We start from the raw sequence: 12,895 nt of genomic DNA on the forward strand, positions 1-12,895 counted from the left end.
TTGTCCGGTTATTGTGTGTGACAGGAGGGGACAGGTCAGTGTGTGTGACAGTCACATACCTGTGTATATATATCTGTGCCTTATGTGTTATAGTCACATATCTGTATATATTGTCCTGTTATTGTGTGTGTCAGGAGGGGACAGGTCAGTGTGTGTGACAGTCACATACCTGTGTATATATCTGTGCCTTATGTGTTATAGTCACATATCTGTATATATTAACCGGTTATTGTGTGTGTCAGGAAGGGACAGGTCAGTGTGTGTGACAGTCACATACCTGTGTATATATCTGTGCCTTATGTGTTATAGTCATATATCTGTATATATTGTCCGGTTATTGTGTGTGACAGGAGGGGACAGGTCAGTGTGTGTGTGACAGGAGGGGACAGGTCAGTGTGTGTGTGTGACAGTCACATACCTGTGTATATATCTGTGCCTTATGTGTTATAGTCACATATCTGTATATATTGTCCGGTTATTGTGTGTGTCAGGAGGGGACAGGTCAGTGTGTGTGACAGTCACATACCTGTGTATATATCTGTGCCTTATGTGTTATAGTCACATATCTGTATATATTGTCCGGTTATTGTGTGTGTCAGGAGGGGACAGGTCAGTGTGTGTGTGACAGGAGGGGACAGGTCAGTGTGTGTGACAGTCACATACCTGTGTATATATCTGTGCCTTATGTGTTATAGTCACATATCTGTATATATTAACCGGTTATTGTGTGTGTCAGGAGGGGACAGGTCAGTGTGTGTGACAGTCACATACCTGTGTATATATATCTGTGCCTTATGTGTTATAGTCATATATCTGTATATATTGTCCGGTTATTGTGTGTGTCAGTAAGGGACAGGTCAGTGTGTGTGACAGTCACATACCTGTCTATATATCTGTGCCTTATGTGTTATAGTCACATATCTGTATATATTAACCGGTTATTGTGTGTGTCAGTAAGGGACAGGTCAGTGTGTGTGACAGTCACATACCTGTGTATATATCTGTGCCTTATGTGTTATAGTCACATATCTGTATATATTAACCGGTTATTGTGTGTGTCAGGAAGGGACAGGTCAGTGTGTGTGACAGTCACATACCTGTCTATATATCTGTGCCTTATGTGTTATAGTCACATATCTGTATATATTGTCCGGTTATTGTGTGTGTCAGGAGGGGACAGGTCAGTGTGTGTGTGACAGGAGGGGACAGGTCAGTGTGTGTGTGACAGGAGGGGACAGGTCAGTGTGTGTGTGTGTGACAGGAGAGGACAGGTCAGTGTGTGTGTGTGACAGGAGGGGACAGGTCAGTGTGTGTGTGACAGGAGGGGACAGGTCAGTGTGTGCGTGACAGTCACATACCTGTGTATATATCTGTGCCTTATGTGTTATAGTCACATATCTGTATATATTGTCCGGTTATTGTGTGTGACAGGTGGGGACAGGTCAGTGTGTGTGACAGGTGGGGACAGGTCAGTGTGTGTGTGTGACAGTCACATACCTGTGTATATATCTGTGCCTTATGTGTTATAGTCACATATCTGTATATATTGTCCGGTTATTGTGTGTGACAGGAGGGGACAGGTCAGTGTGTGTGTGACAGGAGGGGACAGGTCAGTGTGTGTGACAGGAGGGGACAGGTCAGTGTGTGTGACAGTCACATACCTGTGTATATATCTGTGCCTTATGTGTTATAGTCACATATCTGTATATATTGTCCGGTTATTGTGTTTGTCAGGAACGGACAGGTCAGTGTGTGTGACAGTCACATACCTGTGTATATATATCTGTGCCTTATGTGTTATAGTCACATATCTATATTTCTTCTGTTATGTGTGATCAGTCCACGGGTCATCATTACTTCTGGGATATAACTCCTCCCCAACAGGAAATGCAAGAGGATTCACCCAGCAGAGCTGATATAGCTCCTCCCCTCTACGTCAGTCCCAGTCATTCTCTTGCACCCAACGACTAGATAGGATGTGTGAGAGGACTATGGTGATTTTACTTAGTTTTTATGACTTCAATCAAAAGTTTGTTATTTTACAATGGCACCGGAGCGTGTTATTACTTCTCTGGCAGAGTTTGAAGAAGAATCTACCAGAGTTTTTTACTATGATTTTAACCGGAGTAGTTAAGATCATATTGCTGTTCTCGGCCATCTGAGGGAGGTAAAGGCTTCAGATCAGGGGACAGCGGGCAGATGAATCTGCATTGAGGTATGTAGCAGTTTTTATTTTCTGAATGGAATTGATGAGAAAATCCTGCTATACCGTTATAATGACATGTATGTATACACTTCAGTATTCTGGGAATGGTATTTCACCGGAACTACTCTGTTAAAGGTCACTAATCCTTTTAATAAATTTTATCATGTTAAACGTTTTTGCTGGAATGTAGAATCGTTTACATTGCTGAGGTACTGAGTGAATATATGTTTGGGCATTATTTTCCACTTGGCAGTTGTCTGCTTTAAATTGTGACAGTTTCGTTTCTCCTCACTGCTGTGTGTGAGAGGGAGGGGCCGTTTTTGGCGCTCTTTTGCTACGCATCAAAAATTTCCAGTCAGCTACTATTATATTTCTTGCATGATCCGGTTCACTGACAGATCTCAGGGGTCTTCAAACTTCTTTGAAGGGAGGTACATTCTCTCAGCAGAGCTGTGAGAATTTTATATTGACTGTGAATAAAAACGTTACTCTATAATTTTTTATGTCAAATTTAGTTATTGTTATTTACTAATGGGAACAAACCTTTGCTAAAAGTTGGGTTATTTTAAAGTCGATGCTATAACTGTTTTTCAGTTCATTATCTCAACTGTCATTTAATCGTTTAAGTACCTCTTTGAGGCACAGTACGTTTTTGCTAAAAAAGATTATAACCAGGTTGCAAGTTATTGCTAGTGTGTTAAACATGTCTGACTCAGAGGAATATATCTGTGTCATTTGTTCCAATGCCAAGGTGGAGCCCAATAGAAATTTATGTACTAACTGTATTGATGCTACTTTAAATAAAAGTCAATCTGTACAATGTGAACAAATTTCACCAAACTGCGAGGGGAGAGTTATGCTAACTCGCCTCACGCGGCAGTACCTGCATCTCCCGCCCGGGAGGTGCGTGATATTATGGCGCCTAATACATCTGGGCGGCCATTACAGATAACATTACATGATATGGCTACTGTTATGACTGAAGTTTTGTCTAAATTACCAGAACTAAGAGGCAAGCGTGATCACTCTGGGGTGAGAACAGAGTGCGCTGACAATACTAGGGCCATGTCTGATACTGCGTCACAGCTTGCAGAGCATGAGGACGGAGAGCTTCATTCTGTGGGTGACGGTTCTGATCCAAACAGATTGGATTCAGATATTTCAAATTTTAAATTTAAATTGGAGAACCTCCGTGTATTACTAGGGGAGGTCTTAGCGGCTCTCAATGATTGTAACACCGTTGCAATACCAGAGAAACTGTGTAGGTTGGATAAATACTTTGCGGTACCGGCGAGTACTGACGTTTTTCCTATACCTAAGAGATTAACTGAAATCGTTACTAAGGAGTGGGATAGACCCGGTGTGCCGTTCTCACCCCCTCCAATATTTAGAAAGATGTTTCCAATAGACGCCACCACTCGGGACTTATGGCAAACGGTCCCTAAGGTGGAGGGAGCAGTTTCTACTTTAGCTAAGCGTACCACTATCCCGGTGGAGGATAGCTGTGCTTTTTCAGATCCAATGGATAAAAAATTAGAGGGTTACCTTAAGAAAATGTTTGTTCAACAAGGTTTTATATTGCAACCCCTTGCATGTATCGCGCCGATTACGGCTGCGGCAGCATTTTGGATTGAGTCTCTGGAAGAGAACCTTAGTTCATCTACGCTAGACGATATTATGGACAGGCTTAGAGTCCTTAAACTAGCTAATTCATTCATTTCGGAGGCCGTAGTACATTTAAAAACTTACGGCTAAGAACTCTGGATTCGCCATACAGGCACGTAGAGCACTGTGGCTAAAATCCTGGTCAGCTGATGTTACTTCTAAGTCCAAATTACTTAATATACCTTTCAAGGGGCAGTCTTTATTTGGGCCCGGTTTGAAAGAAATTATCGCTGACATTACAGGAGGTAAGGGCCACGCCCTACCTCAAGACAAAGCCAAAGCTAAGGCTAGACAGTCTAATTTTCGTCCCTTTCGGAATTTCAAAACAGGAGCAGCGTCAACCTCCACTGCACCAAAACAGGAAGGAGCTGTTGCTCGTTACAGGCAAGGCTGGAAACCTAACCAGTCCTGGAATAAGGGCAAACAGGCCAGGAAACCTGCTGCTGCCCCAAAGACAGCATGAATCGAGAGCCCCCGATCCGAGACCGGATCTAGTGGGGGGCAGACTTTCTCTCTTCGCCCAGGCCTGGGCAAGAGATGTTCAGGATCCCTGGGCGCTGGAGATCATATCTCAGGGATACCTTCTAGACTTCAAATTATCTCCACCAAAAGGGAGATTTCATCTGTCAAGGTTGTCAACAAACCAGATAAAGAAAGAAGCGTTTCTACGCTGTGTACAAGATCTGTTATTAATGGGAGTGATCCATCCAGTTCCACGGTCGGAACAAGGACAAGGGTTCTACTCAAACCTGTTTGTGGTTCCCAAAAAAGAGGGAACTTTCAGGCCAATCTTAGATTTAAAGATTCTAAACAAATTCCTAAGAGTTCCATCGTTCAAAATGGAAACTATTCGGACAATCTTACCTATGATCCAAAGGGGTCAGTACATGACCACAGTGGATTTAAAAGATGCTTACCTTCACATACCGATTCACAAAGATCATCAACGGTATCTACGGTTTGCCTTCCTAGACAGGCACTACCAGTTTGTAGCTCTTCCATTCGGATTGGCTACGGCCCCAAGAATCTTCACAAAGGTTCTGGGTGCCCTTCTAGCGGTACTAAGACCGCGAGGGATTTCGGTAGCTCCGTACCTAGACGACATTCTAATACAAGCTTCAAGCTTTCAAACTGCCAAGTCTCATACAGAGTTAGTTCTGGCATTTCTAAGGTCGCATGGATGGAAAGTGAACGAAAAGAAGAGTTCTCTTTTTCCTCTCACAAGAGTTCCATTCTTGGGGACTCTTATAGACTCTGTAGAAATGAAGATTTACCTGACAGAAGACAGGTTAACAAAGCTTCAAGATGCATGCCGTGTCCTTCATTCCATTCAACACCCGTCAGTAGCTCAATGCATGGAGGTGATCGGCTTAATGGTAGCGGCAATGGACATAGTACCTTTTGCACGCCTACACCTCAGACCGCTGCAATTGTGCATGCTAAGTCAGTGGAATGGGGATTACTCAGATTTGTCCCCTACCCTGAATCTGAATCAAGAGACCAGAAATTCTCTTCTATGGTGGCTTTATCGGCCACACCTGTCCAGGGGGATGCCATTCAGCAGGCCAGACTGGACAATCGTAACAACAGACGCCAGCCTGCTAGGTTGGGGCGCTGTCTGGAATTCTCTGAAGACTCAGGGATTATGGAATCAGGAGGAGAGTCTCCTTCCAATAAACATTCTGGAATTGAGGGCAGTTCTCAATGCCCTTCTGGCTTGGCCCCAATTAACAACTCAGGGGTTCATCAGGTTTCAGTCGGACAATATCACGACTGTAGCTTACATCAACCATCAGGGAGGGACAAGAAGCTCCCTAGCAATGATGGAAGTATCAAAGATAATTCGCTGGGCAGAGTCTCACTCTTGCCATCTGTCAGCAATCCACATCCCGGGAGTGGAGAACTGGGAGGCGGATTTCTTGAGTCGCCAGACTTTTCATCCGGGAGAGTGGGAACTTCATCCGGAGATCTTTGCCCAAATACTTCGACGTTGGGGCAAACCAGAGATAGATCTCATGGCGTCTCGCCAGAACGCCAAACTTCCTCACTACGGGTCCAGATCCAGGGATCCGGGAGCGGTTCTGATAGATGCTTTGACAGCACCTTGGAACTTCGGGATGGCTTATGTGTTTCCACCCTTCCCGCTGCTTCCTCGATTGATTGCGAAAATCAAACAGGAGAGAGCATCAGTGATTCTAATAGCGCCTGCATGGCCACGCAGGACTTGGTATGCAGATCTAGTGGACATGTCATCCTGTCCACCTTGGTCTCTACCTCTAAGACAGGACCTTCTGATACAGGGTCCATTCAAACATCAAAATCTAACTTCTCTGAAACTGACTGCTTGGAAATTGAACGCTTGATTTTATCAAAGCGTGGTTTTTTCTGAGTCGGTTATTGATACCTTGATCCAGGCTAGGAAGCCTGTTACCAGAAAGATTTACCATAAAATATGGCGCAAATACCTATACTGGTGCGAATCCAAACGTTACTCCTGGAGTAAGGTTAGGATTCCTAGGATATTGTCTTTTCTACAAGAAGGTTTAGAAAAGGGTTTATCGGCTAGTTCTTTAAAGGGACAGATTTCAGCTCTGTCCATCTTGTTTCACAGGCGTCTGTCAGAAAATCCAGACGTCCAGGCCTTTTGTCAGGCTTTAGCTAGGATCAAGCCTGTGTTTAAAGCCGTTGCTCCGCCATGGAGTTTAAACTTAGTTCTTAACGTTTTACAAGGTGTTCCATTTGAACCCCTTCATTCCATTGATATAAAATTGTTATCTTGGAAAGTTCTGTTTTTAATGGCTATTTCCTCGGCTCGAAGAGTCTCTGAGTTATCAGCATTACATTGTGATTCTCCTTATCTGATTTTTCACTCAGATAAGGTAGTTCTGCGTACTAAACCTGGGTTCTTACCTAAGGTAGTTACTAACAGGAATATCAATCAAGAGATTGTCGTTCCATCCTTGTGTCCAAATCCTTCTTCAAAGAAGGAACGTCTTCTACACAATCTGGATGTAGTTCGTGCCCTCAAGTTCTACTTACAGGCAACTAAAGATTTTCGCCAAACTTCTTCCCTGTTTGTCGTTTATTCTGGACAGAGGAGAGGTCAAAAAGCTTCTACTACCTCTCTCTCGTTTTGGCTTCGTAGCATAATACGTTTAGCCTATGAGACTGCTGGACAGCAGCCTCCTGAAAGAATTACAGCTCACTCCACTAGAGCTGTGGCTTCCACTTGGGCCTTTAAGAATGAGGCCTCTGTTGAACAGATTTGCAAGGCTGCAACTTGGTCTTCGCTTCATACTTTTTCCAAATTTTACAAATTTGACACTTTTTGCTTCTTCGGAGGCTATTTTTGGGAGAAAGGTTCTTCAGGCAGTGGTTCCTTCTGTATAATGAGCCTGCCTATCCCTCCCGTCATCCGTGTACTTTTGCTTTGGTATTGGTATCCCAGAAGTAATGATGACCCGTGGACTGATCACACATAACAGAAGAAAACATAATTTATGCTTACCTGATAAATTCCTTTCTTCTGTTGTGTGATCAGTCCACGGCCCGCCCTGTTTTTAAGGCAGGTAAATATCTTTTAAATTATACTCCAGTCACCACTTCACCCTTGGTTACTCCTTTCTCGTTGATTCTTGGTCGAATGACTGGGACTGACGTAGAGGGGAGGAGCTATATCAGCTCTGCTGGGTGAATCCTCTTGCATTTCCTGTTGGGGAGGAGTTATATCCCAGAAGTAATGATGACCCGTGGACTGATCACACAACAGAAGAAAGGAATTTATCAGGTAAGCATAAATTATGTTATATTGTCCGGTTATTGTGTGTGTCAGGAAGGGACAGGTCAGTGTGTGTGACAGTCACATACCTGTGTATATATATCTGTGCCTTATGTGTTATAGTCACATATCTGTATATATTAACCGGTTATTGTGTGTGTCAGGAAGGGACAGGTCAGTGTGTGTGACAGTCACATACCTGTCTATATATCTGTGCCTTATGTGTTATAGTCACATATCTGTATATATTGTCCGGTTATTGTGTGTGTCAGGAAGGGACAGGTCAGTGTGTGTGACAGTCACATACCTGTCTATATATCTGTGCCTTATGTGTTATAGTCACATATCTGTATATATTGTCCGGTTATTGTGTGTGTCAGGAAGGGACAGGTCAGTGTGTGTGACAGTCGCATACCTGTCTATATATCTGTGCCTTATGTGTTATAGTCACATATCTGTATATATTGTCCGGTTATTGTGTGTGTCAGGAAGGGACAGGTCAGTGTGTGTGTGTGACAGTCACATACCTGTGTATATATCTGTGCCTTATGTGTTATAGTCACATATCTGTATATATTGTCCGGTTATTGTGTGTGTCAGGAAGGGACAGGTCAGTGTGTGTGACAGTCACATACCTGTCTATATATCTGTGCCTTATGTGTTATAGTCACATATCTGTATATATTGTCCGGTTATTGTGTGTGTCAGGAAGGGACAGGTCAGTGTGTGTGACAGTCACATACCTGTGTATATATATCTGTGCCTTATGTGTTATAGTCACATATCTGTATATATTGTCCGGTTATTGTGTGTGTCAGGAAGGGACAGGTCAGTGTGTGTGACAGTCACATACCTGTGTATATATATCTGTGCCTTATGTGTTATAGTCACATATCTGTATATATTAACCGGTTATTGTGTGTGTCAGGAAGGGACAGGTCAGTGTGTGTGACAGTCACATACCTGTGTATATATATCTGTGCCTTATGTGTTATAGTCACATATCTGTATATATTAACCGGTTATTGTGTGTGTCAGGAAGGGACAGGTCAGTGTGTGTGACAGTCACATACCTGTGTATATATCTGTGCCTTATGTGTTATAGTCACATATCTGTATATATTGTCCGGTTATTGTGTGTGTCAGGAAGGGACAGGTCAGTGTGTGTGACAGTCACATACCTGTGTATATATCTGTGCCTTATGTGTTATAGTCACATATCTGTATATATTGTCCGGTTATTGTGTGTGTCAGGAAGGGACAGGTCAGTGTGTGTGACAGTCACATACCTGTGTATATATCTGTGTCTTATGTGTTTATAGTCACATATCTGTATATATTAACCGGTTATTGTGTGTGTCAGGAGGGGACAGGTCAGTGTGTGTGACAGTCACATACCTATGTATATATCTGTGCCTTATGTGTTATAGTCACATATCTGTATATATTAACCGGTTATTGTGTGTGTCAGGAAGGGACAGGTCAGTGTGTGTGTGTGACAGTCACATACCTGTGTATATATCTGTGCCTTATGTGTTATAGTCACATATCTGTATATATTGTCCGGTTATTGTGTGTGTCAGGAAGGGACAGGTCAGTGTGTGTGACAGTCGCATACCTGTCTATATATCTGTGCCTTATGTGTTATAGTCACATATCTGTATATATTAACCGGTTATTGTGTGTGTCAGGAAGGGACAGGTCAGTGTGTGTGACAGTCGCATACCTGTGTATATATCTGTGCCTTATGTGTTATAGTCACATATCTGTATATATTGTCCGGTTATTGTGTGTGTCAGGAGGGGACAGGTCAGTGTGTGTGACAGTCACATACCTGTGTATATATCTGTGCCTTATGTGTTATAGTCACATATCTGTATATATTAACCGGTTATTGTGTGTGACAGGAAGGGACAGGTCAGTGTGTGTGACAGGAAGGGACAGGTCAGTGTGTGTGACAGGAAGGGACAGGTCAGTGTGTGTGACAGGAAGGGACAGGTCAGTGTGTGTGACAGGAAGGGACAGGTCAGTGTGTGTGACAGGAAGGGACAGGTCAGTGTGTGTGACAGGAAGGGACAGGTCAGTGTGTGTGACAGGAGGGGACAGGTCAGTGTGTGTGTGTGTGACAGGAGGGGACAGGTCAGTGTGTGTGTGTGTGACAGGAGGGGACAGGTCAGTGTGTGTGTGACAGGAGGGGACAGGTCAGTGTGTGTGTGTGTGAGAGGAGGGGACAGGTCAGTGTGTGTGTGTGTGAGAGGAGGGGACAGGTCAGTGTGTGTGTGTGAGAGGAGGGGACAGGTCAGTGTGTGTGTGTGAGAGGAGGGGACAGGTCAGTGTGTGTGTGTGAGAGGAGGGGACAGGTCAGTGTGTGTGTGTGTGAGAGGAGGGGACAGGTCAGTGTGTGTGTGACAGGAGGGGACAGGTCAGTGTGTGTGTGACAGCAGGGGGCAGATCAGTGTGTGTGTGACAGCAGGGGGCAGATCAGTGTGTGACAGGAGGGGACAGGTCAGAGTGTGTGTGTGTGACAGGAGGGGACAGGTCAGAGTGTGTGTGTGACAGGAGGGGACAGGTCAGTGTGTGTGTGACAGGAAGGGACAGGTCAGTGTGTGTGTGACAGGAAGGGACAGGTCAGTGTGTGTGTGTGACAGGAGGGGACAGGTCAGTGTGTGTGTGTGTCAGGAAGGGACAGGTCAGTGTGTGTGTTTGACAGGAGGGGACAGGTCAGTGTGTGTGTTTGACAGGAGGGGACAGGTCAGTGAGTGTGACAGGAGGGGACAGGTCAGTGAGTGTGACAGGAGGGGACAGGTCAGTGAGTGTGACAGGAGGGGACAGGTCAGTGTGTGTGTGTGACAGGAGGGGACAGGTCAGTGTGTGACAGCAGGGGGCAGATCAGTGTGTGACAGGAGGGGACAGGTCAGTGTGTGTGTGACAGGAGGGGACAGGTCAGTGTGTGTGTGACAGGAGGGGACAGGTCAGTGTGTGTGACAGTCACATACCTGTGTATATATCTGTGCCTTATGTGTTATAGTCACATATCTGTATATATTGTCCGGTTATTGTGTGTGTCAGGAGGGGACAGGTCAGTGTGTGTGACAGGAGGGGACAGGTCAGTGTGTGTGTGACAGGAGGGGACAGGTCAGTGTGTGTGTGACAGCAGGGGGCAGATCAGTGTGTGTGACAGGAGGGGACAGGTCAGTGTGTGACAGGAAGGGACAGGTCAGTGTGTGTGTGACAGGAAGGGACAGGTCAGTGTGTGTGTGACAGGAGGGGACAGGTCAGTGTGTGTGTGTGTCAGGAAGGGACAGGTCAGTGTGTGTGACAGGAGGGGACAGGTCAGTGTGTGTGTGTGTGTGACAGCAGGGCAGATCAGTGTGTGACAGGAGGGGACAGGTCAGAGTGTGTGTGTGTGACAGGAGGGGACAGGTCAGTGTGTGTGACAGGAGGGGACAGGTCAGTGTGTGTGTGTGACAGGAGGGGACAGGTCAGTGTGTGTGTTTGACAGGAGGGGACAGGTCAGTGTGTGTGTTTAACAGGAGGGGACAGGTCAGTGTGTGTGTTTAACAGGAGGGGACAGGTCAGTGTGTTTGACAGGAGGGGACAGGTCAGTGTGTGTGACAGGAGGGGACAGGTCAGTGTGTGTGACAGGAGGGGACAGGTCAGTGTGTGTGACAGGAGGGGACAGGTCAGTGTGTGTGACAGGAGGGGACAGGTCAGTGTGTGTGTGTATGACAGGAGGGGACAGGTCAGTGTGTGTGTGTGACAGGAGGGGACAGGTCAGTGTGTGTGTGTGACAGGAGAGGACAGGTCAGTGTGTGTGTGTGTGACAGGAGAGGACAGGTCAGTGTGTGTGTGACAGGAGAGGACAGGTCAGTGTGTGTGTGTGACAGGAGTGGACAGGTCAGTGTGTGTGTGTGTGACAGTCACATACCTGTGTATATATCTGTGCCTTATGTGTTATAGTCACATATCTGTATATATTGTCCGGTTATTGTGTGTGTCAGGAAGGGACAGGTCAGTGTGTGTGACAGTCACATACCTGTGTATATATCTGTGTCTTATGTGTTTATAGTCACATATCTGTATATATTAACCGGTTATTGTGTGTGTCAGGAGGGGACAGGTCAGTGTGTGTGACAGTCACATACCTATGTATATATCTGTGCCTTATGTGTTATAGTCACATATCTGTATATATTAACCGGTTATTGTGTGTGTCAGGAAGGGACAGGTCAGTGTGTGTGTGTGACAGTCACATACCTGTGTATATATCTGTGCCTTATGTGTTATAGTCACATATCTGTATATATTGTCCGGTTATTGTGTGTGTCAGGAAGGGACAGGTCAGTGTGTGTGACAGTCGCATACCTGTCTATATATCTGTGCCTTATGTGTTATAGTCACATATCTGTATATATTAACCGGTTATTGTGTGTGTCAGGAAGGGACAGGTCAGTGTGTGTGACAGTCGCATACCTGTGTATATATCTGTGCCTTATGTGTTATAGTCACATATCTGTATATATTGTCCGGTTATTGTGTGTGTCAGGAGGGGACAGGTCAGTGTGTGTGACAGTCACATACCTGTGTATATATCTGTGCCTTATGTGTTATAGTCACATATCTGTATATATTAACCGGTTATTGTGTGTGACAGGAAGGGACAGGTCAGTGTGTGTGACAGGAAGGGACAGGTCAGTGTGTGTGACAGGAAGGGACAGGTCAGTGTGTGTGACAGGAAGGGACAGGTCAGTGTGTGTGACAGGTCAGTGTGTTTTGTGGCAGGAGGGGACAGGTCAGTGTGTGTGACAGGAAGGGACAGGTCAGTGTGTGTGACAGGAAGGGACAGGTCAGTGTGTGTGACAGGAGGGGACAGGTCAGTGTGTGTGTGTGTGACAGGAGGGGACAGGTCAGTGTGTGTGTGTGTGACAGGAGGGGACAGGTCAGTGTGTGTGTGACAGGAGGGGACAGGTCAGTGTGTGTGTGTGTGAGAGGAGGGGACAGGTCAGTGTGTGTGTGTGAGAGGAGGGGACAGGTCAGTGTGTGTGTGTGAGAGGAGGGGACAGGTCAGTGTGTGTGTGTGAGAGGAGGGGACAGGTCAGTGTGTGTGTGTGAGAGGAGGGGACAGGTCAGTGTGTGTGTGTGTGAGAGGAGGGGACAGGTCAGTGTGTGTGTGACAGGAGGGGACAGGTCAGTGTGTGTGTGACAGCAGGGGGCAGATCAGTGTGTGTGTGACAGCAGGGGGCAGG

The sequence above is a fragment of the Bombina bombina genome, chromosome 11 (assembly GCF_027579735.1).
Source record: "Bombina bombina isolate aBomBom1 chromosome 11, aBomBom1.pri, whole genome shotgun sequence".
NCBI lineage: Eukaryota > Metazoa > Chordata > Amphibia > Anura > Bombinatoridae > Bombina > Bombina bombina.